This window comes from Amblyomma mixtum, chromosome 10 (genome assembly GCF_055824585.1).
Source record: "Amblyomma mixtum isolate Tamu chromosome 10, ASM5582458v1, whole genome shotgun sequence".
NCBI classification, from domain to species: Eukaryota; Metazoa; Arthropoda; class Arachnida; order Ixodida; family Ixodidae; genus Amblyomma; species Amblyomma mixtum.
The window spans coordinates 138,587,888-138,612,646 of NC_143021.1; the positions used below are offsets into that span (position 1 = coordinate 138,587,888).

At 46.4% G+C, this 24,759-nt stretch overlaps 1 protein-coding gene across 3 annotated transcripts in view; it reads right to left on the reverse strand.

Moving 5' to 3' along the window:
- Positions 1 to 20,138: 20,138 nt before the first annotated feature.
- Positions 20,139 to 24,759, reverse strand: part of LOC149327080 (uncharacterized) — a 59,942-nt gene continuing 55,321 nt past the window's right edge. For all 3 annotated transcript variants that reach the window (XR_016286592.1, XM_089565133.1, XM_089565131.1), the window contains one exon: positions 20,139 to 20,312. The gene's annotated coding sequence lies outside the window, so the exon portion shown is untranslated. The remainder of the gene's footprint in view (positions 20,313 to 24,759) is intronic.

Genomic DNA, 24,759 nt, shown 5'->3' on the forward strand with positions numbered 1-24,759 from the left:
CAAACCTTTCTGTCTATACGAATGTCGACTGTTTCTAAAATGCATGAAGGCCGCGGGGATCAGTAATTTTTTCCAACTAAATTACGCACGGCACTAGCGGGTCGTTCTGAAACCGCGCCTTTATTTATATGGCTGCACTGGCAGAGAAAGAAAAGAAAAATAGTCTTAAAAGTGTGGGTACACACGCTCGCTCCGCGCATGCACGCTGGTCTGTGCAAAATGGGGTGTGTGTTTAATGAGCTCTGGGCACGCTGGGTACAATACCGCTTAGCAGTAAAAAAGAATTACGCACTCTCACGGACAGATATTTAGGGCCATGATTTTCTCAGTCCAACGTAATATTAGTGCAGTTCAGGGCCACTCTCTATAGTAACAGAAAAATCCCCTGCAATTCATTGCATTTTTGCTCTGTTCAATTGCAGCGGGTAGAGACTGACCTCGTGCTTTTCTCGTGAGACAGCTGTGGTTGGGCGTTTTACGACAGCCATTGTACCGGTGCAGGAACAGTGGCATTCCTACCGTGCTTCGTCATTTTCTTCTGTGCAGCTTCGTACTCTCTCATGATTCTGAAGGGCACATGTTTCCAGCATGCTTTCTGCATTTGAAGGCATAACCGCGATCCGTTATGTTTCAGCAGATCTAAAAGACGCGACATAGATGATGGCTGACACTATCAAGAATGACTCTCAACTGGTGGCTTCTTTTATGGCGGGAGGTGATATGGCTTTGAATAGCTGCAAAGGAGGCAAGCAGAGTCATATAGGTTTTTGGGAGCCCTACGCAGCGATAGGAGAAGGACGCACAGAGAGAAAAGGAATGAATATCTGCTTGCTTTCCGAAAATCGCTTAACCACTCCCTCGATTGCCGCGGAGAACGCAACTAAGGGTTACGCAAGAACTAAACACGAGGCCAAGGGGATGACATTCGCAAGAGGCAAAAACAAACGAGTAAAAGAACACATATATCTGCCACATTTTGATAACAATTCAGACAGCACTTGAAGCATGCTTATCGTTATGAAGGGAAACGAAGTGCTTAAGTTTAAGCGCCTGTCCTAAACATAGCTATAATTTGTCGCTAAAAGGCGTGACATAAAACACGCCAGAAAGCTTTAAAATATATTCTCTTTTACGAGAGTATTCGCGATCAATTCGTATAAAGTAAACAGGTCACACGGAAATAAGATAATCCAGTAATGGTAAACTTAATAATGCTAAGCTTAAGTAGCTGGAGTACAGGTTATGAAGACGGTAGAAAGATGTGTCAGGATTGACGGAACACCAAATGTAAAGCGAGGCTCGTGAGAATGTAGGCATTACGAAAAAACCCTGCAATTACCAGGCCTGCAAAATAAAATACAAAAAAAGATCAAATCCGCACCGTCAAAATGGTGTAGGTATAAAAAGCGCACGCTCGTTTTCTTGACGTTGTGCATGTGTTCTCGGTATGGTAAAGGGAACAGAGCCATTCCGGCAATTGATGCCGAGCGCTGAGACTGCAAAATTTGCCGAGTCAGTTTTTCTTTAGCCCCGAAAAAAGTGAGAGCCGAACTTAAAAAAAAAAACGTTTTTGAAACAGGGTTTCCAGGCTGACACAATCAGGATACCCGCAAGGTCTCTGTTCTCTTCACAGAAAAAGATGTCAGAAAGCACCTAGCTCGACAAAAGCGACGCCTTAGCTCAAGTGCGACACCGAAACGCAAAGCCAGTCCTTTCTCCGCAAGCGCAGAGTGTTTCGTCGAATCTTAACCAAAACTAGAAACACAGAGATAAAATTGACATTTTCAGCCAGTCATGGAGTGCCTTTTCTCTTCCGGATTGTAAACGAGCATAAGAAGCAAAAAAGAGACACTATCGCGCAGCGCGGCAACAAAATCCCTTTGCCACATGCACGTAAGGCGTGCTCTATTCTAAATCACTATCGCATGGCAAGGCGTACATCGTCCAAACAAGTTTATAAAAACAAAAAGTCAGAGGAGCTTGATAAAGAACGAAAAAGCCCAGAACTGAGGAACTTCCGTGATGATCACATAAAATATAGCCGTGATCAACTTTTCGCCCCAATTATCACAGAGAACACAGATTTGAAAAAAAAAATGCCGGAATAGGTGGGCGCGCGTAAAGATTAAAGCTGCTAACATATCGAGTCTCTGAGCAGAATGCTTCAGCACGCCATCTATTTCGCTTTCAGGTAAAGCGACTGCTTTCCCTTCAGGTAGCATACGACTTTACGTTTTTTCTCTCGTTCACAAGCCCCTAGCTTCCTTTTTTAAATCATCACCTGCCTGTATAGCTATTTGATTGGTTTGGTTTATGGGGTTTAACGTCCCAAAGCGACTAAGGCTATGCGAGAAGCCGTAGTGGAGGGCTCCGGAAATTTCGACCACCCGGGGTTCTTTAACGTGCACTGACAACGCACAGTACACGGGCCTCTATAATTTCTCCTCCAAAGAAATTCAACCGCCACGGCCGGGATTGAGCCCGCGTCTTTCGGGTGGTGGTGGTGGTGAAAACATTTATTACGAATGAGCAGGAGGTATGTTTGGATCAGCCCGTAAGGGACCGATCCTTACAAACACTAGGTGGAGATCCCTAGTATGGGACCCCAGTGGCGGTTGCCGCCGCCCGGGCGTGCCCGACTAAGGCTTGTTGGGCCTGGAAGTCGTGGCAGCCGAGCAGGGTCGCCTCCCAGTCCTCCCGGGTTGGGTTGGGGATGGGGGGAATAGCCGGGTTGGAGGGGCAGGCCCACACCATGTGATAAGTGTCAGAAGGCACTCCGAAGAAATGGTTTCTTGGAAAAGGTCAAGTGATAACGCTGCAGGCTTGATCAAACTTATTCTTTTTCACGAATGTACACGGGAACAAGACTTAGAAATACAACGTATGATAGTACTGCATGATTTGCCAAGCTTGCGGATATCGGCAAGCTCTCCAGCACGCCACTGGATCTTGTTTTGGAGGGACTCACTGGTCTCTTGCTCGGCCACGGTGATGACACCGCGGCACACGTCTCCAGTGAGTTTCAACTGGCCGTACATAGAGAGCTGGCCCTTCGGTGATGTTAGTTGAAAATCCCGCAGAAGCTTGTCCGCGACGTGCGGCTCTCTGGTGCCTGCGACGATGAGGTTTTGCTCCCATGTGGGGAGCAGGCTGAGGGATGCTGCGGCCTTGGCGCCCAGGTAGGCCGCGAACGCTGCTCCCAGCTCGCCATGTTGGTAGACATCCCTCAGAGCGACGGTCACCCGGGGCTTCAGGATGATCACGATGTCTTCTGGATGAAGACGCGGCAGTGGCTTTGGTTTCAAGAGGGTCCCGTCTTAGACTGGGCCCCTCCGTGAAGCGCTGCAGCGCGCGCAGCAGCGTTGACCCGTGTTGAGCGGCCTGCCGACGTGGCGTCCGCTTTCTTCGAGGCGGCGTCCCGCTTGCGGGAGCGGCGTTCCACTAGTTTTAAGAGCCTCGGGTTCTCGATGGGCGCAGAATCCGGACTCTCAGGCGTTGGAGCTGAGGGAACCTCGGACCAGGCCATGGCGTCCGGGTCGTAGCCGCGTTGTACTTTTTGGGCAGCCATCTTGACACGGGTGGGCGACTCACTCACGGCCGAGCGTCGGTGTAGGCGTTAGGCCTAGCGCCGTCGCCACGAAACGCAAGTGAGGATCGGCCCTAAAATGCGTAAATGTTGCCCCACCTGTGTGTGAGTAGTGTCCACAGGTAGCTGTCGACTTCGCGAAGACAGACGCGGCTGCGTTGACGGGGTTCAGGCCGAGGAACCGTGGCTCCAGCCAGAAGTTGGCGGAGACGATGCGCTGTACGTCCACTCGCTCCGCGCGCTCACTGCGCCCCCGAAATTTCTGGACTCTTTCGGGTCAGCAGCCGAGCACCATAGCCACTGAGCCACCGCGGCGGCTGTATAGCTATTTGAGTATTTATACCTGCACAGTTCGGCTCTTGTTGTTGTGAACATTTGGTTATTCTGCAGCTTTCTTTATTACCGGGTTTTAATTTCCTCATTTTCAGACTCTCGAGCGCATTCCTTTCCCGTTTTTACTCTATGAGACCTAATTCTGCCCACTTGATATTTTGTGTTCAACACCCTTTGAATGTTTTTTCCAACCAACTTGAATATATAGATCTGTAAACATGCAGTACTATCATACGTTGTATTTCTAAGTCTTGTTCCCGTGTACATTCGTGAAAAAGAATAAGTTTGATCAAGCCTGCAGCGTTATCACTTGACCTTTTCCAAGAAACCATTTCTTCGGAGTGCCGCCGCGGTGGCTCAGTGGCTATGGTGCTCGCCTGCTGGCCCGAAAGACGCGGGTTCGATCCCGGTCGTGGCGGCTGAATTTCTTTGGAGGAGAAATTCGAGGCCCGTGTACTGTGTGATGTCAGTACACGTTAAAGAACCCCAGGTGGTCGAAATTTCCGGAGCCCTCCACTACGGCGTCTCTCATAGCCTTAGTCGCTTAGGGACGTTAAACCCCATAAACCAACTAACCATTTCTTCGGAGTTCAGGACTAGCATTTTTGCTCCGGCTTAGCAGCCTTTACCACTCGGTTGTTTTACAAAATGGTAAGTGGCATTCTCTAGTTACCTGTACTGATGTGGAGTTCTGGCGGAATATTTTCTGCTTTTTTTCATTTGTTTTTCGGCCATCCCTGGGCCCTTGCATCAGCCTCTTTAGAACCAGTAAGGAAACTTTTAGTGAGTATTTCAGCTTTCATTCGATAGTTTTCAAATATAAAGATGAAATAAAACGTGTGCGCTCCTGCATCGCCCTCCTAATGCTACCGCGGCTAAAATTTCTGGACAAAACAACAAAACCAAAACATTGTTCTTTTAAATGCAGATGGGAAGAGTGAGGAATGACACTGCCATAACTCAGCGAAGTTCGATTCGAGGCGGAAAATACAGGCTTATATCGGGAATACCTATAAACTAGATGCGCAAAAAGTAACCCACAAGAAGGGGCTGAAATATTCCCTGCCGCCTCCCGGCTAAACGAAGCAAAATTGCCCAGCATGTACTAACAAAACAGTCTGGGTGCATCCAAAATAGTTTGGAACGCACCACGAAAGCGCTGATCAGAAGTCAGTGGTCAACCTATGCGCATTATTTCTGAAACAAAGTGAGGTAACGCATGGTAATAAATGTTTACATGTAACTGTCACAAAATATCTGCCAATCAGATGCGCTTGCTGCGCAGAATATTTTCCGCTATAGCAGTCAAGCCCACATTCACTGAAAAATATGTTTGTAGCTGTCTCTGGTTAACAGGCACCTATGACCTGCCCCGGAGGGCAGGCAGCAATCACAACACATGTTCACGTGTCCGTGGTGGAAGGCGGGAGACTTACTTTTATGCGAAGCATACTACTTTAGCTACCACTTCAGCCCTTCGCCGTGGTTATGCGCCTCCAAATCACGTGACACGATGATGCCACACCACGTGACACGATGACGTCACGGCAGTGGAGAAACGGGGGCCCACCTCGCGCCGTCGCTGTGGTTGTGCGCCTCCAAATCACGTGATACATGACGTCACACCACGTGACACGGTGACGTCACGACAGTGGAGAAACAGGGGCCCACCTCGCGCCGTCGCTGTGGTTGTGCGCCTCCAAATCACGTGATACATGACGTCACACCACGTGACACGATGACGTCACGACAGTGGAGAAACTGGGGCCCACCTCGCGCCGTCGCTGTGGTTGTGCGCCTCCAGATTACGCGACACGATGATGCTTCGAATTCTCCAGGCTTAACCAAGTTAAGCCTCAGACGTTTTCTGCTCACAACGCCGCCACCGCCAACGAAACAGGGTTTTCTGCTGAATGGGAGCCGCGACTGATGTGCAGGCATAGAACGACGCTAACGTACAATGTGTCATGTATCTACTGCACTTCGTACATGCCACGCAATCACACAACACACAGAATACAGGTATACTTGATGCACCAAGTAAATTTTCACAGGTTTTTCTTCCTCCTTCCTCGCACCAGAGGTGCCCCGCCAGAGACGGTCTGTTTAACTCGAAGACTGAAGCTTACTTCTTCGCACCAGGGGTGCCCCGTCAGAGACGGTCTCAAGATGAGTTACCACGCAGGGATAGAGGAAATTCTTGAAGGTTTATATACAGATATTTACAGCATAAACAAGTTAAAGGCACTCGAGACAAATTAAACGGCACAAAGATACACAACAACAAAAAGGTGGAACTGGCTAACACTAGGGGAGGCCCCTACTCGGCATAGCCGAAGATGCATCCCTTAGCGAAAAAGAGGATGTGCTAAAAATGCATTTCAAACGTATTGTATTAATTTCATATTTATTTCGCATTTTTCTGTCCCGAATGCTTTCTAAGTATACTAGGAATAATATTTTAAACGTTCTTAAAAATGCGTGAAAAGTACATTTTTGCCCGCTTAGCATATTTATAATGCATTAAAAATATAATAAAAATATACATTAGAAATATACTAAAAATATACATTTAATACATTAAAAATGTGTTTACTCGGGCTTAAAAGTCTACTGGGCGGCTCCATGGAATGACACGGGTTAATTCTTCAACTGGAGAACAAATCGTACACGGATATTTATCATTAATCAACAGGAGTCTGACATTATAAGGTAACGTGATTGAATGGGAACGGCAGATACCTACACACAGCATACCAAGACGACAGTGACAGAGCAAACAACAAATCCTACGACAAGCGCTATTCTTGGCTTACCGTATATATACCCAGCGAAAGCGACGCACTATTTTGCACGGTGAGGCCTTTTTTTGCGCAAATACTGTGGGCTGCCAAATTATCGCAGAAGTACCCTACTGGTCGCGTTCGAATCTGGCGTTAACTGAGAACGGAATTGCTAGTTTAAACTTGCGTCAGGCACAGGTCAGGAGTCGAACTGTCAACCAACAGATACAAGGGTGTCTAAGGGAGCCGGTCTGCCCTGCCAGACGGGGTCCTTTCCGCTGGCTTATTCGGACCCAGAAGTAGCCAAGGCGCTTTTGCTGGTGTAATGCTATCACGTTCTCACACGGAAATGTTCGAATGACATTGAGTGGAATGACATTCGAGAATAGGAATGACATTCGGGCTCGACGGACTGCCGCGGTGCTGCACGACACTTTCGAAACGCATTCGAAAGCCTCAGCTCGTTTTCAGTGTACAGCGACGACGACGACGGCGGTCACACTAGTCCGACAACGACAGTATATATCACGCTGAACAACAGCATGGAATTATAGTGAAATATCTAGTTTACTATAATATGATTCTAGAGGGACACGTTTTTCAGGCCAACGACACCGACAAATCCGGTCGGCGGACGGTCAGCCTTGCCGGCGGCTGAGCGAGAGCACGGTGATGAGGCGGCGGTGTGTATATGCTCGCGCTTCTAAATGAGCGAAACGAACGGCTATATTTCACGTGTGCACACCTGAACACTCACCAGCGATAAGCGCTTGCCAAATAAATTTCAATCGACGACGGCTCTGTTCCCTTCCGCGACGACTACACTGTAAAAAAATTCCGTGACTTTACGGAGACTTACTACGTGGAAAAAAAGGACCATTTGCATTTTTAGAAAACACGGAGGAGGAGACCGTACTTCAGTTCAATAACGGAGGAATCGTCATTATTCACCCGTAGACGTTGCAGGGAAGGAAACTTGAACATTCTGTTAGGCAGCAAAGCTTAACACTACACAGCGGTTGACTCCTTCGGCACTGTGTTACCGCCAAACACATTAATAACTTAATTAACGACAACAGAAACAGAGCAAAGGTTGTCATGATTTGACGCCGCTGCTTACTTTCATGCCTGCATGATCAATAATAATTTGTTATTGGAAAGGGGGCAATATCTGTCTCACTGTTTCGGTGGGCCCCTGAGCCGTCCCAGCTAATACGGGAACCATCACAGCAGCGTTACGTTTTTCTTTTGGTCAAACGTTAATGACATTGCTGTTAAATTCTTTTTTAGAGCATTTGTCAAACGCTGCAAATGAGCGGAGAGAAGTCACTGGCGCGCTTTTTTAATATTCGCTTCGGTTCAGGGCTGCCCACAGAGCCGAAATACTCCAGGCCGTAGCATCTACTAAGACTTTTGAAAAGTGGTGTTTGGGTTACAACACATTCAATTCAATTTCAATTCTATTTTGCAAATGCAATATTGCCTCTGAAATCGATAATTATAACTTGAAGCATTTTTGTTAACTGAGAGCCTTTTTTTGCACGGTGCCACATTTCCAGGGGTTGCCAAGCGCTACGGTCTGACAGCAGGCGTGAAAATGGGCTTACGCAGCACCCTTTCTTTGCAAAATTGGTGCTGAAAAAAAATTGCATGTCTGCTACATTTGCGATCTCTGGGAACGAAATGGGGGAGGCCAGGGGCATGTGCGCAGCCAAGCAAGTTGTGCTGGTGCTCATACACCCTTCATCCCACTCCCTCCTCCTCCCCCGAAATTTTAGAGATACTCGCTTTGAACTCGGTAGGTGCCTTGGGGTCACCTTTATACCCCTACGCCACTGAGTGCGCTGCTGTGGTGGCGGCTCCACTTTGCTTCTCTTTTCAACGACAATTTGCGTTCTTGTAGACGCAGTGGCGCAAGTACGCTTTGACGCACGGAAGACCGATGTGTGAAAGGTAAGTGTGATTTCACTGCTCTGCATCAAACGATTTGTCGTGCCGGAGTCGTATTTCACCTTTCGCTGCGAAGACAGGCGCTGTCTCAAGCGCGCACAGCTCGGTGTTCCTGCGTAAACGACATTCCAGGTCCCAGGTATGCAAAAGCGTTGTCACTAGCCCACAAGAATCTCGCGTTCATTTAGTCATAGCCTCCTCTATTTTTTTCATGCCCGCTCAATCGCGGGAAACGCCGTTGTTAGGCGCCGTTCGTGCTAGTACGCGAAGCTGCCGACGAGTGGCGCGCGCAGCCCAGGATGGAGCAGACGACGCGGCAGGAGTTACACGCAGCGTAAAAGACGGCGCGTAATTCTGCTACTGTGTATACTACTCTCCGTTTAGTAAGATTGATGTGCGGACACGATCGTTAAAGTGCTAAATTGTTTTTGTCAAGCCATGTGCACATGTACTTTAGTAAAAGCTGCTCATCAAGGAAAATATGAAATCGGCGGCCGGGCATACATATCGAACGTTGCTCCAGTACCGAGATGAATGTCTAAGTTTACAGCTATATCGACGGTAATTGTTACTGTGCCTCTTTGTACAAAACACGTATTCTTAGCATAGGTCGTATCTGACCCAATATATAAGCAGAAACATTAAGGAAGCATTTTTGTGAGCGATGAGTGAATGGAAAAATTTTTACTGTCGTATATAGAATAAAACATACATGCAAAAATGTTTTCACAACTTCAAAATCTTTCTAGATAGAGGCTTTGATATCAGCGGTTTCACTACATCGTTCCTGTCCGTCACCGATAAGGCATAGTTCGCAAAAACAGGACGGAAAAACTTTCCGCAGATGAGTTTCAGAAGCTGGCTGTGGTGGTCATTGGACGCAAGCTCACATTTCAGTGCTCCATGTTCTGCAAGAGCCTCAACTGCATTGTTGACTGCAGCTTGCAGGGTTTTGATAAGAACCGTCTTTTGTTGAGCAACACCTTGACGTAGCTCTTGAGGGCGTACAGAATATACAAAAACTGCGTTGAAGGATAAAGGAGGCCTCCTCTGTCCTGAAGACGGATCAAACTGTCACTGGGCGCAGATGAGGCTCGTCGCGTGAGAAGAGCATTGCAGCTGCTGCAATCAATTTTTTCTTGAACGACGCGAGCCAAATAACCTCCTAACATCGCAAGTGCTGCAGTGTCTGGCGCTGGCAGCAACGTTTTCTGTGTCCTGAGAAGGTCTTCAAGGAGACTTTTCGCCTCCGGTGGAAAGTCGTCCGCGCGCTGGGTGACTGCAAGTTTCTGTGCACTGTTCAGTGCTCCAAGTGCTTGCCTTTCCGTTTCTATTACGTTGCTGTGTTGGGAAGCAGACACTAACACAGTTTTTAAGGCCTTCTCTACGCCAGCGAGTACCGCTGTAGCATCTGTCTGATCATTGCTTCCTGCAGACCGCCTTAACCAGCCAAATAACGACTCTATGGGGTCCGAAGAAAACTTTCTGGTTAGAACAAACTTGAACCCCTATTTAGCAATGAGGTATTTGACGCATTCAACGTTTGATTTTGTCGTCATCACAAGCGCTTGTGTTGTTGTTTTTCTTCGGCGCCTTGTGCAGGCCGTCTGCTTCTGTCACCGGCCGGGCTTCATTCAGCTAATTCGAAATCTGTTTTTAGCGCCGCTTTATTCCGGATTGCTGCGCATTTCAGTGCACAAGGATTAGGCGCGTTTTTGCTAACTTGTTCCGGCTCTGAGTGTGCTGGTTTCGTCGATGTTGATTGTGTATCTTAGGAATGTTCGGTTAGAGGACTGCATGCGCGCTTTCTTGCATAGTTGCGGACGTCGTTTTTGTGTTGCCGAATGTTTGCTTTTATATACTTTTGGTAATGTCTTAGGACGAGTTGGTCGTTTGTGGAGTAGGCAAAGGCCACATTTATTCCGCGGCCGCCGAAGCCCATGCAGCCGGCCGCAACTACGCGCACGCCCATCCATCCTGGGCTGGCAGCGCCGCCCCGCGGAGAAACACGGCGGAGTCAGACGGCGCTTCAGCAGCCTTTGACCAGGCACAGAAAAAATAGAGGAGGCTATGATTTAGTGCTTACTACGGAATGCCCTAATGCGTGGCTAGATTACCGAGCAGAGTGCAGCAGCTTCCAGCAACCTTCGAAAAAACGACCTTTTTTTTCGTAACGCAAAGATGTTTCGTTCGCTTTAGGTCAATTTTAAATACGGCTGAACTTTAACAAACTGATTTAATTAACGCATTGGAAAACAAGAAAGCAGTACGCAGAGAATTGCTCACTACAACTGCTCTTTGAGCGCGTCTCGCAGTAGTTGCATGCTACTGCTTTGGAGGGTGCGCGTCCAGTTCCGTTCTGCTTCTCCTTGGGTAAAGCTTTCTTTTTTCGCAGAGGTAGAGGCAGCAGAAAGGGAGGAATGGGCCCATTGTGAAAAGGAACCTTTCCTACCAGCGTTGAGGGAGCACGCCGCGCCGTTCGGGAGAGGGCATCCTCCTCTCAACCTCGGCGTCAATGTCCGCGGTGTTTTTTTTTTTTCCTTCCCCCTGCATTCCAAGGTTGTTGTCGACTGTCGCGTTCGTTGAACAAGCCAAGCTAAGCCAAGCACTGTATATGTTTGGCTGGCGGTGGACGGTGGTTGATTTCGGGCGGTGTGGACCACGCCGGCGTACGTCAGCCATTGCGCCACTTTCGTCGTTCCAGTCTTCGTTCCACGCGCAACCCGAGTAACCCTCAGCTGTTTTTGCGCGCGTCTTACGCCGACAACGTTTCACCGCAGCTCCTGTAGTGGCCCGAGTGGCTCTTCCTGCCGGGTGTCCGGCTGCCCGACACAACGTCGGCCATGGCGGTACGTCTCTCGAAGCGCTCGCCTCCCTCCCCATGCCTCTGCCGCGGTTCTTCTTCTTCTCTCTTCTCGACATGTTCTGAGCGCGCCCTTCTGCGTCGTCGGATTGTGTCCGTGCTGTGCTCCGCGCGCACCTTAGCGTGCCAGCTCGAGCTTCTGCCTGCTTCAGCCATCGTCGCCTGGATTATCGCCGTGCTGTATTGTTTTCAGCAGGGACCTTTGGCGTGCGCGCCTTTCGCGTTTCTTTCCATTTCACGCGCGCCTTAGTGCGCCCGTTTTCATAATCTAGGTTGCTCATCGGCTGCTGCATGTGCTTGGCTACATCTGCTTTGCGCTCACTTGGATACACTGCTTGCTCGTGTTTTTTGGTCGCGTCGCACACTCGGTGCAACCTATAATGTACCGCATCAAGGCAGTACGTGATCGAAGAGTTGGCGTTGACTGGCGGCCTGGTGCAGAGCGCGTGTGAATCGTTTACGTTATAATGACGACGTGGTAAATTAACTCTTATATCGTTGGCATTCGAACCTCCGTGTATTTGTGTCGCTGCACTGGCGGGGAGGCTTGCATTCCAAATGCATTAAAGGCTGTCTTCGTAAAAGGAATGACGAGAGGCTGCATGACTGGCATTGCTTATTTCATTGTTTGCTCAGAGAAAGCGTTTGTTGTAAGTGAGCAGTAGCCGCTATTTTTCATTGTTAAAGTAGCAACATCAGCCAGCATGCATTATCATTTTTACACTTGAATGACTGAAAGAGTATCACAGCATTGCCTTCATTTTTTGTTCTTGTTGCTTGCACAGCATGAATTGTTGTGCCTACAGATTGGACTTTTGCATGCGTTTCGCATTTTCGCGAGCAAATTTTAGGCAAGAAGTTTCAAAGGCACCGTGTATTGACCCGAAGTGCTCGCTATTAATGTGGCAGTATTTGCCGTGCTGAATATCAAATCTACATACTTCAAAGCGTGTTTAGCATCTTGTCTGCATAGACTCTTGCCTTCAAGGAGGGCTTGGAGGTTTCACTTATCTGCTTAGTGTTGGAAGTAACAGCCATCACTGATAATACTACTTATTACAGACATGTTCTGCGTGTACATTCAGGGCGGAAGGAAATGCAAACACATATATGTCGTACTTTTCTACTTTACAGCGAGATATTCATTTAGAAAAGGCTTGTAAATGAGTACTTCAGTAGATTCTTTACCCTGAAACATGAATTAGGCTAGCTGTATACTGCAGTTGAAAGCACACAGGCAAAATAATTTGTCTTGTTCATCCGCGTGGCTGATATTTCATTCCAGCCTGACTGTACACTACTCTCCCAGCAGGTACCCCAACTGAAGCATGCACTGTCTTGTGAAAAATGCTGCACATATGTTTTAGAAGGGTGCGTGAAACAATGTGCAGCTGCTGATATTGAACTATTAGTATCTGAGACCTGATATTCAACTGAATCATCAATCTGTCTCCTGCTAGGAAGGCACAAGCATCACGCCCATGGCTAATTCACTGCCCTTCACCCCTGTATTGGTTTCACTCCTTGAGTTATGGTATTAATAATTACCAATTTTACTACAAGGATATATGACAGCACATTGTGAGCTAAATATGGTTAATGAAAGTCTTCCACTCTGTACAGTGATGTGGTTGGTCTTGTACATCTTTACTAATGTCTTAATTTTGCTTTATGCAAGCCTTGCCTTCCTATTGTATCCTATGTCCTCCTATGCTATCTGCCTTCCTCCTGGTCCTCTCTTCGGCCATTTCTCCTGTTTCCTTTGCACTGGCTATTGGTCTGGCGCCTGCTGTGAAAATGACAGCCAACACTAAGTCCCTTCCTTTATTTCCATGAAATCTTCACTGCTACTACTAATGCTGATAGCACTATATCAGTATTTTTCTGATAATAATGTACAAGATAGTAGCTAAGCCAATGGTAGCTGAGTTGAATGTCATGCATATCTTGCATGCGATATATTAATATTCACTATTACAATACCCTCAATTTCTTTCAGTTCAGACATTTGGCCATAGATATTTTATGCTTTTTTTTCTAGTTTAGTCCACTCAAACAAACTTTGCTTTTTGCGTTGCAGGTAGAATCTACAATGAGTGCCGCCCTGTCTTATGAGCAGGAAGCAGTATTTATGGATCCTTTTCTTGGAAATGACAAACCTTCTGTCGCCTTATTATGTGCTGAGCCTTCACCATGGGGGAAGCAAATGTCATGACTTGGATTTCTACAGAGGTGAGACATCACACCCAGCCTCATTTTTTCTGCGACATGCTTAGGGGATTAGCAAACCTTCGTTTAGTACTTCTTTCACCTTTTTTCAGTGCTCCGGCATGGTGAATAGATATGGTACTGTGGCTATAACATAATGATATATGGCCACATTATAAAGGCGTATGAATTGCTGCACTTATACTATTTTGCATGGCCCTCTTTTAATGCTTTTTCAGCCTTGGTTTGTTGAAACAAGTAGCAAAAGTGAACACAAGAACGAGAAAGAACTAGGACTTTCTATATTTTACACACATTTTCTGGCTTCAGCGAATTAATGCCAAATAGCCCAGTTCTGCACAATAGTTCTTTCAGTTAAGCACAGCTGTATCTGTATTAACAATTTTATGCAGGGACAAAAGGCATTTTGCATTTATATTCTGTACCTCCTCAGTAGCTCAGGCAATATGAAAAATTAATTTCATTTTTTTTTGTTTTATACTACAAGACGTCATATAGAGAGCAAAGCTATCAAAACTGAATGCAAAATGTGCACAGTTCGCGTGTACTTGCAGAGGCTTGTGAACATTTATGCAGAATGGAAGGTTGAAAATTTTTTTGCATGATTAGATCGTGATTGGAGCATGAAGTTACATGTTAGAAGATGAAACCTGCCATATTGTACAGGGTCGTCCACTCTTAGTGCGAACACGCGAGCGCATGGCTGTGCTCTTTGAAAGGCTCATTGGAAGCCCATCGAAACGAAGTGGCAGATGAGGCGAAACACCACATTCAGCTCCTTCTCGAGCGCCACACTGCTGCGATGAGTGGCTGTGTCACTTGCAGTGGCTGTCTGAAAAGAGCGGCCATGTGTTCGCAGTAAGAGTGGATGACCCTTTACATTTTGTATGCTAGAGTGCCGACACTTGCATCCATCTAAAAACATTCATGCAGGTTATCTGGTTAGCCTCCTTCCTTGATACCACATTTCTAGAAATGATACTTAACTATGTCAGCTTTATTTTGATCAGAATTTATAAGAATGTATCACATACACCAAATTTTGTGATCATATATGACAAAATTCAAAAGGTGATTCATGATTGGTATTGTTTAGTCTAGGGCAGTAAAATGCCATGTACCTAGTGCAAAGTAAAATTAAATATGACCAGTCTAACAAAACGAACTGCTTTTTTTTAGAGGGAAATCTTTCGACCGAAATGCTGGAGTGGCTTGACGTGATGAAGACATTGACAGGAGTGCACTCAAAAGTACCCATATTTGGGATGGAACGAGAACTGGCAGACAGCTCTTCAAGCAATTGGTGAGTACCTTGGTGCTCTGCTTCTGCTGTTTCGTATGTGACCAGCTTTTGTTTTTCACCTAATAAGAGTGCGTATCCTTAAAAATATCAGCACAAATTGAAGAGAATTTCGATATTCTTGCATGAGATGCCACTGCGAGAACTTGCAAATAATGATATCTCGCATGTACACTTCACTGCTGAATACAGTAAGCACTGTTTGATAGCTAAGTGCCTCTGACGTATGAGAAAATAGATAGGTTGCTGCACAACATGTGGAACTGGCCTGTCGAGCACTTTGTCTTCAGGAAGTGGAGGATTAAGTAGTAATTTCTGAAAGAATTTCTAGAAAATAGCACAAACCACACGACCGGGAAGAAATAGCTGATGCAACACACTGACTCGAATGACACCATGTGCATGAAGGACCTTATGGAGTTGCCTGCTATGTTGCACGAGAAGGTCACGCAGGATGGGTGTCAAAGACGAGCTGATTCAGGTGCCTTCTTTCTGTCCCTAGTACTCACTGCAGAACTCAATGAACAAGCAGCAAAGGTTACAGCTGAGCATGGCCAGACTCTTGCACTTCCCTCCACAAGCAAGCTGGAAGCACAGTCCTTCGATACCTTTAATGCTTTTGCTCACAACATACATTGTTGCAGCACGTGGCGAGGAAAGGTACACATCCTTGATTTTAGTGCCAGTGCACTCACAGGCCCCAGTAACAGATCATTGAGGTATCCTGTCATATCAACAGGCATCTCATGAGGAATGAATTCTCAGGCTTCAGAACTTATAGTGCTCTTTGCAGAAAATGTCCCAAAGTTTTTTGCCACATGGACCTTTTAGAAATAATGGCCCAGAAAGGCGAGCCTTCCTTATGTATTTTGTGAAAAAATGCCTAAGACGTGGGTATTTCTGCTTCTTCATGGGTGCTGAAATGTTTGTGAGGGAGATGTTTTGCTGATATAGAACGGTTTTGCAAAAAGACAAAGAGACTTTGAGGCTGTGCGAAGCAGCAGGAATAAAGAACATTTCACAGCTGATGAAGAAGCAGAAAGACTCACGTTTTAGCCCTTTTTTGCACCAGACACATGAGGACACTTCATCTTTTTGGGTCATTTCGGTAAGATCCACATGGCAACAGCATTTGGTTAGATTAATGCAAAGAGCCCATTCTGAAAGCATGAGGATATGCTCCTTGTAAGGCGTACTGCAGGCTTATGAATACCTCAATGGGCAGTGACCGGTATCTATGACTGCATTTTTATTCGAAATCGGAGATCTGTACATTTTCTTGCCCGTGCTGAGATAATGGAAGCGGTGAGCGAGCATAAGACTTGGGGAAGTGCACTTGCACATTGCTTGTGGGCAAGTTTTCGGCCATACTAAGATGTTGCCATTGTTCCGTGCTCACTAAGATTTGCAGAGTACTATGGACAGCAAGACGGTATCTGCATTGAATTGTTTTTGGCACCCATCCTGAGCTACCTTCTTTTCGGCAGCTCAGGGCATTCATGCACACAGTGTTGTCCAGGTAAGCACGTTGTGTGTTTTTTCCTGGTCCTGTGGATTTTACTTTCTTTCCTATAAAGAAAAAGTGTATTTGGTCAATGAAACGTAATGGTTTGGTTCTCATTAAATATTTTTGCAAGACCCTACAAAAGCCAGTTGGTCAATAGTGAATAGTTTGATTGTGTTTGCTAAGTGAGGTCTCTTTCTTATGCTTTTCAGATGAATCTGACAGCAATATGCAGACGTACAATGTATGCAATTTGTCATGAAAATAAAACGTATGTGCCTTTACTCACCCAAACACTCTTCTTTCATTCTAAGCCACATGCTTTGTATGTATGCAATGCACAACATGCATAAAGGAAGAGCTTGTGTGTAATAGTACTTCATTTCTTCTGCACCTGGCCTGCTATTGTACATGATTGAACGTGAGTCAAGACATGTTGATCAGTTACACAAATTAAGAATCTGGATGCGGTTGACAGCTTATATTCAACTTAACACTCCACGCCATCATTCTGGCCGCACCATGCATCAGCAGTGTCAGTATGACTTCAGAGGGCTTGCCAGTATGGTCATCTGGCTTTAATGTTTTGTTCAAGCCATTGGCGACAAGCCGCATCACTTGAGTACACGGAAAAAGGTCCAAGAGAGGTTAAACGTAAGAATACGTAAACAAATTTTTTACGGTTGGCTTACGTATGAGTACACAGAGAAGGGTCCGAAAGAGTTAAACGTAGGAATACGTAAGCTAATTTCTTTTTACGGTTGATGTACGTACTGAGTCCTTCTTAAGGACTTGCCGTGTTTCTCAAAGTGTCCGTTTATGAATTGCGGAAAGTGCTCGGCAACGCATTGCCTCCAGGTTTCTACGTAAACTTGAGCAAATTTTTTTACAGTGTAGGCCCAGCGAGTTCGCAGGGTTGGATCTGTGATTTCGGCGGCTGTGAAGAGCGAATCACAAGCTTTAGCGAATGCAAATGGTCACCAGGTGTAGTTTTGGCAACAGTGACCTGAAATCAACTATTGCTTACATCGCATGGCACGCGTACGATGAACGGGAATCGCCGGTGTGACCCAGACTGCCGAGCCGTGCTTTACGGCCAGCAGCAGTCGTCGCCGTCGCTAGCTTGTGGATATCAAGTTAGGCCGTTTCAGTTAAAACGAAGAGTCGCCAAACATACTTCTGGATAAAGTAGTTTAAAAAAAAGTATTGGTCACGTCGGAGAAAGCCGGGACAAGAAGCGAGAAGCGCCAGTCCTGCGCGATGCCCTTTCTCAGGCGTGCGATCGCTTCATCGCTTCCCACATATTGTCGCACTGCGTAAACAAGCACGAACGAGTACAACCAGTAAAACAGAAAACAGATTGTTTAATATAACGAAAGCGCAGATTGCATTTTATGTTATGTAAACAAGCGATGTAAACAACAGTATGAGTGCAGTCGTCCTCATCGGCGCATTCCCGGGGAAATTTCATGCTGACGCGGTTAATATTTATTGGCGCAATATTATCTTCAAGCACTCTCTTAGACAGAACACGTGTAGCATCGTTCGATGACATTCGGCTGGAAGGCATTCGAAGCGCCCGTGTAGCAGGGGTATAAGTGGTGATCACCTTCCTGCTAGAAGTTACCATAAACGAAAGGATGACAAGAAAGGGAAAGTTTTCACTCTTCGCTGAAACGTCATTTCGAGCCCTAGGTTGTTCCACGGTAGCTTGAAGTGTAATGCAAATATGTTTACGCGGACAACCCATTTGTTAGAATTTAAATACACTTCATACGGATTAATTGCGTATTTACGAAACTACACTTCAAATACATTGACGACACGCAAGTGCCATTTCCCGAAACGCGATTTCGAGCACTCGACTGTTCAACGGCAGCTAGAAGTGTGCAAAGACGTTTAAAAGGACTGCCCGTTTGTTAGAATTGAAGTATATTTCGGATGAATTAATTTCATATTTACGAAAGTTCACTTTTAATACATTGACAAGATGCTAAAACTGCATACATATAAGTTTACAAGGGCTGCCCGTTTTCTAGAATTGAAGTATACTTTCGATGAATTAATTTGATATTTCCGAAAATACACTTTTAATACACTGACAAGATGCTGAAACTGCATACATATTTTTTCACGTATTTGAAAAGTGCTCGAAGTATGCTTTAAGTGAGGTATTTTTGGCACATTTTAAAAATATATTTCGAATACCAAGCATGAAATTTCAGAAACGTATTTCCTACATATTTTTAGTGCATTCATGAATACAAAATATGTTTAAAATACATTTTAAATAGCCCACCGTATATTCCAAACGTATAAGTTTTTGCTAAGGGATAGCACCTGACCTTAGCTCAGAACCCCGCTTCCGGCTCCGGGACCCGGTTTTAAAGCCCTAAAGGCCCGGCCCACATTCCGTAGCTTCCAATCATGTTGCCGTCTTAGCATCATTGGCTCATCCAGGGCATAGCCAGCCCTCCAGCTTCCGTAAGGTAGAGCACTCTCTCCACCACAAAATAAAGACAAACACAAATAGACATTCGTGCCAGCACGTGCGCGAATCGGTACCGCGGGGCGGGGTGGACACCCGTACTTCTTGGCGCGTTCGCGAGCCGCCGCGTTCCAAATAGGAGACGTTTCGCTTTGAGCGCCCCCAGCCGCGTTCCGATGACCCTGCGTACATTAAGCCGGTTGTGGCGTATACTAACGATCCCTTACACACCACTTCAATCACATAATATCGCGCACAGCAAAAAATAGCCACGGTAAAAAATCCGAAACAACCAGTACCACAGTATTAGCGCACCTACTTCGCATTTGATCTAACCATGAATACTGACATTAATTCCTTCCTCTACCTCGCGTTTCTTCAACGCTGAGAAGCACTCATAATCACTGTACAGAATACAAAGATGAGAGCCTTCTTTTGGGTTTCAGTAGAGATGTGGTCAAGCAAACTATCAATTCTTGATCTATCGGTTTGTAACACTAACCACTCGCCGGAAGGACATCTGTGCAGTAAACAGCTTTCTCCTATTTTGCACGGCGTTGCTTGTTGCTTGCCACACCGTGCGCATGTAATTACACACAAATAGCGTACGCACCCAAGAAGTCTTAAAGCGTGGGGGGGGGGGGGGGGGGGGGGGTTGCAGTAGTGCCATTTTGATAAGGAATGCAATTGACCTAACTCGACCAGATCAGCCGGGATCCAACTACGAAGTGAACAGGAGGGATGGTCGCTTAGAGCCGGGCTTTCTCGGGTCGCAATGCAGATAATGGTCCGGACTCAGAGGCTCACAAAACTACCAATATTACACAACAGACAGGCGATACAGATCAATTAAACTTCACGCATAAGAACATATGCAGAGTTGAGTGCGAGAGGGATTGCAATACACTGAGAGAAACCTTACAACAGTGAACTAGCCTTCCAGTGACACATACGTTCAGCTATCGACAAAAATCTGCAAATTATTGCTTGCGTATCTAGAAGTTTCTATTTCACAAAAAAAGCATGAAAGGCAAAAAAAGTTTCGGCATACGCGCATGCCGCACTCGCCCAGTTTCACAGAGATGCTTCCTAATACTTCGAACACATTTATGCGTAAATATTTATTTTCCTTAACATTCAAAGCATTTTTGAAGCAGCCAGTAATGTTGGCGGATGCCGTTCTGCCGCGCCGGGCAAGGCGTGTGTGTGTGTGACGAGACAGTTTCTCGACACCGATGGCCCCTCGGTCGGTCGTTCGCTCTATATGCACGTGAACCTGCAGGGATAGAAAAGATCGCATATTCATCGTCGTCTATAGGTGTAAGAAATATTGAAATTTCCTTTGATGCTACTGACGCGCCTGCGCAACAAAAAAATTCGCTGTGGCTTAGCTTGGTTAAGCCCGGTAATTCCACAAGAAATATCAGTACCTATGCCATGGTACAGCTGGTAGTGTAGCAGGTGGTGGTGCTTGTGGTTAGACTTGTGATGTTACAATCCAAACCTATCGGTTATACAATCCAAACCAATGCAGTTCAATCCAAACCAATCTAATCCAATCCCATCCAATCTAATCCAATCCATTACAATGCAATCCAATTCAATCCAATCCACTCCAATCCAATTCAATCCAGTGCAATCCAATCCACTTCAATCCAATCCAATGTAGTCTACTGTAATGTAATGTAATCTAATCCAATACAATACAATTTAATCAAATACACTCAAATCCAATCCAATTCAGTCCACTTCAATTCAATCCACTCCAATCAAATCCAGTCCAGTCCAGTCCAATCCAGTCAAATCTAATCCAATCTAATCCAATCCAGTCCAATCTAATTCAATCTAATTCATTGTAATCCAATCCAATCACATCCAATCCAATGCATTCTAATGCAATCCAATCCAATCCATTCCAATGCAATACAATTCATTCCACTCCAATCGAATCCAATCCATTCCATTCCAATCCACTGCTATCCAATCCACTCATCCAATCCAATCCAATCTAATGTAATCCAATCTAATGTAATCAAGGTCAAATGAAGGTGCCCCTGGTGCCCTCCATTTAACGATAAACAATGTAGACAAGTCTGTTTAGCGTTCAACAGCTCAAGGTCAAATAAAGGTCAATGGTGGTCACCGCCGCGGCACGATGGTGGTCACCCATCAAAGTGCAAGTAGTGTTGCTTTCGCAATAAAAAAAATCTAACGATAAAGCATGCACAGGTATACAAGACCTCCTGTTCGAAGTGCCCGGCGTCATATATTGGCGAAACCAAGCACATCGCCGAAGAAATGTAGTAGCGCAAAGCCGATGTCAAACAAATGATCAGGAACGGACTGCTGTGGCGGAGCACTGGGAGGCACGTGAGACCACAAGATCGACTTCGAGAGAACTATTATACTGGACACTAACCCGGGCCCGCACAGAAGGCTCTTACCTGAGTCATCACCTATTCAGCAAACGCGGGGCGATGTTAAGCGCTCCCCAGGAACCCCCTCTCCCTCCCACCCTTCCCCATGGTCTACGTCCACTGATCCGGTGAATGACTAAGAAGGCTTGAAAGAGGCGAAGAGCAACTCGCCCACTCTCGCACCAGATTAAGGAAGGAAGTGGATAACGAAATGTTGTGTTTTCAGGTTTTTCGTATCTTCATTTATGGTTGGCGTTCTTTGTAACTTAAATTCTTGTGCCAACCCGATAGACCTGTGTCGAATGTTTTCTTCTAAACCTTGGCGAAGAATGTGAGGGCAAAGCAGAACAGAAGACAGGTTGCGGGTGAGAGGTGGAGTCGGGTGGTAGATCTTTATTCCTAACAATGCCACAGAAATTACAATAAAGCTTCGCCCTTGCCCCTGCTTTGAACTGTACGCAGAATGGAGACAATGAAAATGCGCGGCTGCTGGTAGTTCCAGCAAGAAAATTGCAGGCAAGCTTTCACTGTCTGTGTGCAAAGCACCGTCTTTTGTTTGCATGCTCCGATTCCGATAATTGCTTTTGATCTCTTTTCTGCAACGCCTGAGGAAACTTCTGACCACTGAAAAGAAAATCGTCGCTTTGCCACTTTCAGTCCAGGAGAGCAGCCAAAGGCAGTGCGAATGAGGAAGAGCCTAAGTAAGACAATTTTAATTTTGCAGTTCTATTGTTACGTTCTGGGCGCGCCGAGTGAGACGCGCGCCGGCGTTCTGGGCCAGTGGAGCGACACGCGCGCCGGCGTTCTGGGGATGCTATATTGTTACGTGACGGCAAGCGATGAAGAAAGGACGGCATGACCGATGGCGATGATATGATTTATTGTCTGCGAGCCTAGCACGAGCGCTCCTGCCAAAGCCACTGCCCGCTTCGTCGTCTTCTAGACCATCACATGACTCGGGGCCACGAAGCGATCGTCCCGATGGCGCGAACTAGAAGAATGCCACAGACGATGACAAGCAGGACGTGACGATGGGCGTGGCAGAACGTATGAACAGAGAAGAAAAGATGAAGGGCTTGCCGTCACGATGAAAGCGATGATGAGCGCGTGAAGCCAGGTCCACGAAGACTGAGGAGCCACCGGTTTCTGGAAGTCAACGTCGAGGCCCGTGGACGCACCCAACGGCAGGGGCTGGGGTACTTGTTTCTCGTGTGAGTGTCGGTGGTCAATGGGTTGTCTGGTCAGTGGCGGCGGTCTCGGTTCAGTGGGGTCGTAGGTCGTTGGGTCTTCTGGGTTCTCATGTGGGTTCTCATGTAGGCGGTGAGTGGGGTGACAGGGCAGTTGCGGCGGTCGTTGTGTCGTCGTGTCTTCTGGTCGGGGCTTGGGGCGGGGCGGTGAAGAGCGGCGGCGTAGGGGCATTCCTGGCAGGCTGGGGAAGCGCCGGAAGGTGCGAAGCCGTGAGCTCTCCACAGAAGACCTCGGTGTACAGCAGGCTCCTAAGCTCCGGGACCGGGATGAAGAAGGTACCCCGCACCTTACACCAAATGTTACGTGACGGCAAGCGATGAAGAAAGGACGGCATGACCGATGGCGATGATATGATTTAATGTCTGCGAGCCTAGCACGAGCGCTCCTGCCAATGCCACTGCTCGCTTCGTCGTCTTCTAGTCCGTCACAATATGAACGCCACGGCAGACCGCTGCGTCGCTCTTTCCTTCCCGGCTGCCCAGATGGAATAAAGGCATTCCAGACAACCTTCGGTGTCGCCGCTTGCTCGTCGTTCGTCGAACCGCCAGAAACGTAACATGCTTCATGAAGGAATCCCGTTCGACGTTGCTTTTTGACGGCTTCCTGTGCAACTTGTGATACCCTCAAAACCGCGTTCAGCCGCTGTCATCCGACAGGATACAGATATATACTAGCTAGTATATTATATATATGTACTATTAGCTCATATTTTGCAATGAAAACTTTGAAACTTGAACAATATCGATTTTATTGAGAAATGTCCTCTGAATTGTTGGTGTAAACTTGACTTAAACTAAGTTGAAGTACTTCATAAATCAAGCGTAGAGGTAAAAGGCTTTCAGGCGCTTATTTTTGTCCTCATCTTTCTTTCAGAAGCAACATCCTTCGGCGTCGTGCTTTGTAACCAGCGATGTATGGGATGCTTTCATGTTGAAAGAAAAGGTTTTCAAGGTGCCCTCCTTGCTTGCAATTGTGGCATCTTTAGTTTGATTCCTTTGGGTAATTCAAATTGAATACCCACTGAGAGCGGGACTGAAGGCACTCAGCTTATTTTCTACAGGGGGCGAAGGCGTTGGTTCCTTTAAACATCTAAGCGAGCTGCCGACACTTCCCTCGAAAGCTTGGTACCCAACAAAAATATTTTTCGAAATGAGTCCGTAATGTAATTGATGCATTTATTCTAGGATACAATACTCTTCAGTTAGTCTTCCATAGGAGTACTGCATTTGAAATGGTCTTGCTCATCAAGTGAGATATACTCTACTGGGCAATAGCTGCCACCTCACAGTCAGCAAAATGGTTCCAAAAAGTTCCTATCAAAATAACCTAAAAAGAAGGGGCACGTACTCCTGAAATATATTATAAGGTCCGCTGCAAATGAGTATACAATACGTCTATTGCTTACCATGTTCACTACATTGTGAGCCGAACATTTACTCCAAGACTAAGTGCGCTTTCTTAGAGTGCTCCATTTACTTTTCCTCCGATGGTACATGTGAAGGATTAGCTAACAATCACTGAAACAAAGAAAAATATACGGGAACTTATATAATGGTCCAGTAAGTTGTGTAATCATTGCACAGAAAATTTTACAGAAAGTAGGAAAAAATGATGACGTGCCATCGGTGGCATCCAAACTTATCCTCAAGTAACATATGGTGCCCTAGGAACTGAGCTAGTGCGATGGCTGCCTCACGTTCTCCTTTCGCTGCCCATAACCTAAACGCGCGCGTTTCCCACCACGACGCCGCGAACATGTCAGGGTTGGCTAAGCATCGGTTGCGACGCCGCGCACATTGGACAGGCATCGAGTGTCGCCGAAACTACCCCCTTGGCTAGGAACTTAAACTGTTGTGACCGGTGCATATGTGCGTAAATTCCTATTTTTCACAAACGGTAGGCGCCACATCTACGCTCACACGCAGAAGGCTCGCGTTAATAAAGAGCCTGGGAGTCATAGCTCGAGCTCAAACTTAGGTGACATCAATGCCGAAATAATCCAGCATGTCACTTCTACCAGTAGCCGACATCACGTCTCACCATGAGGCTGAGGTTGAT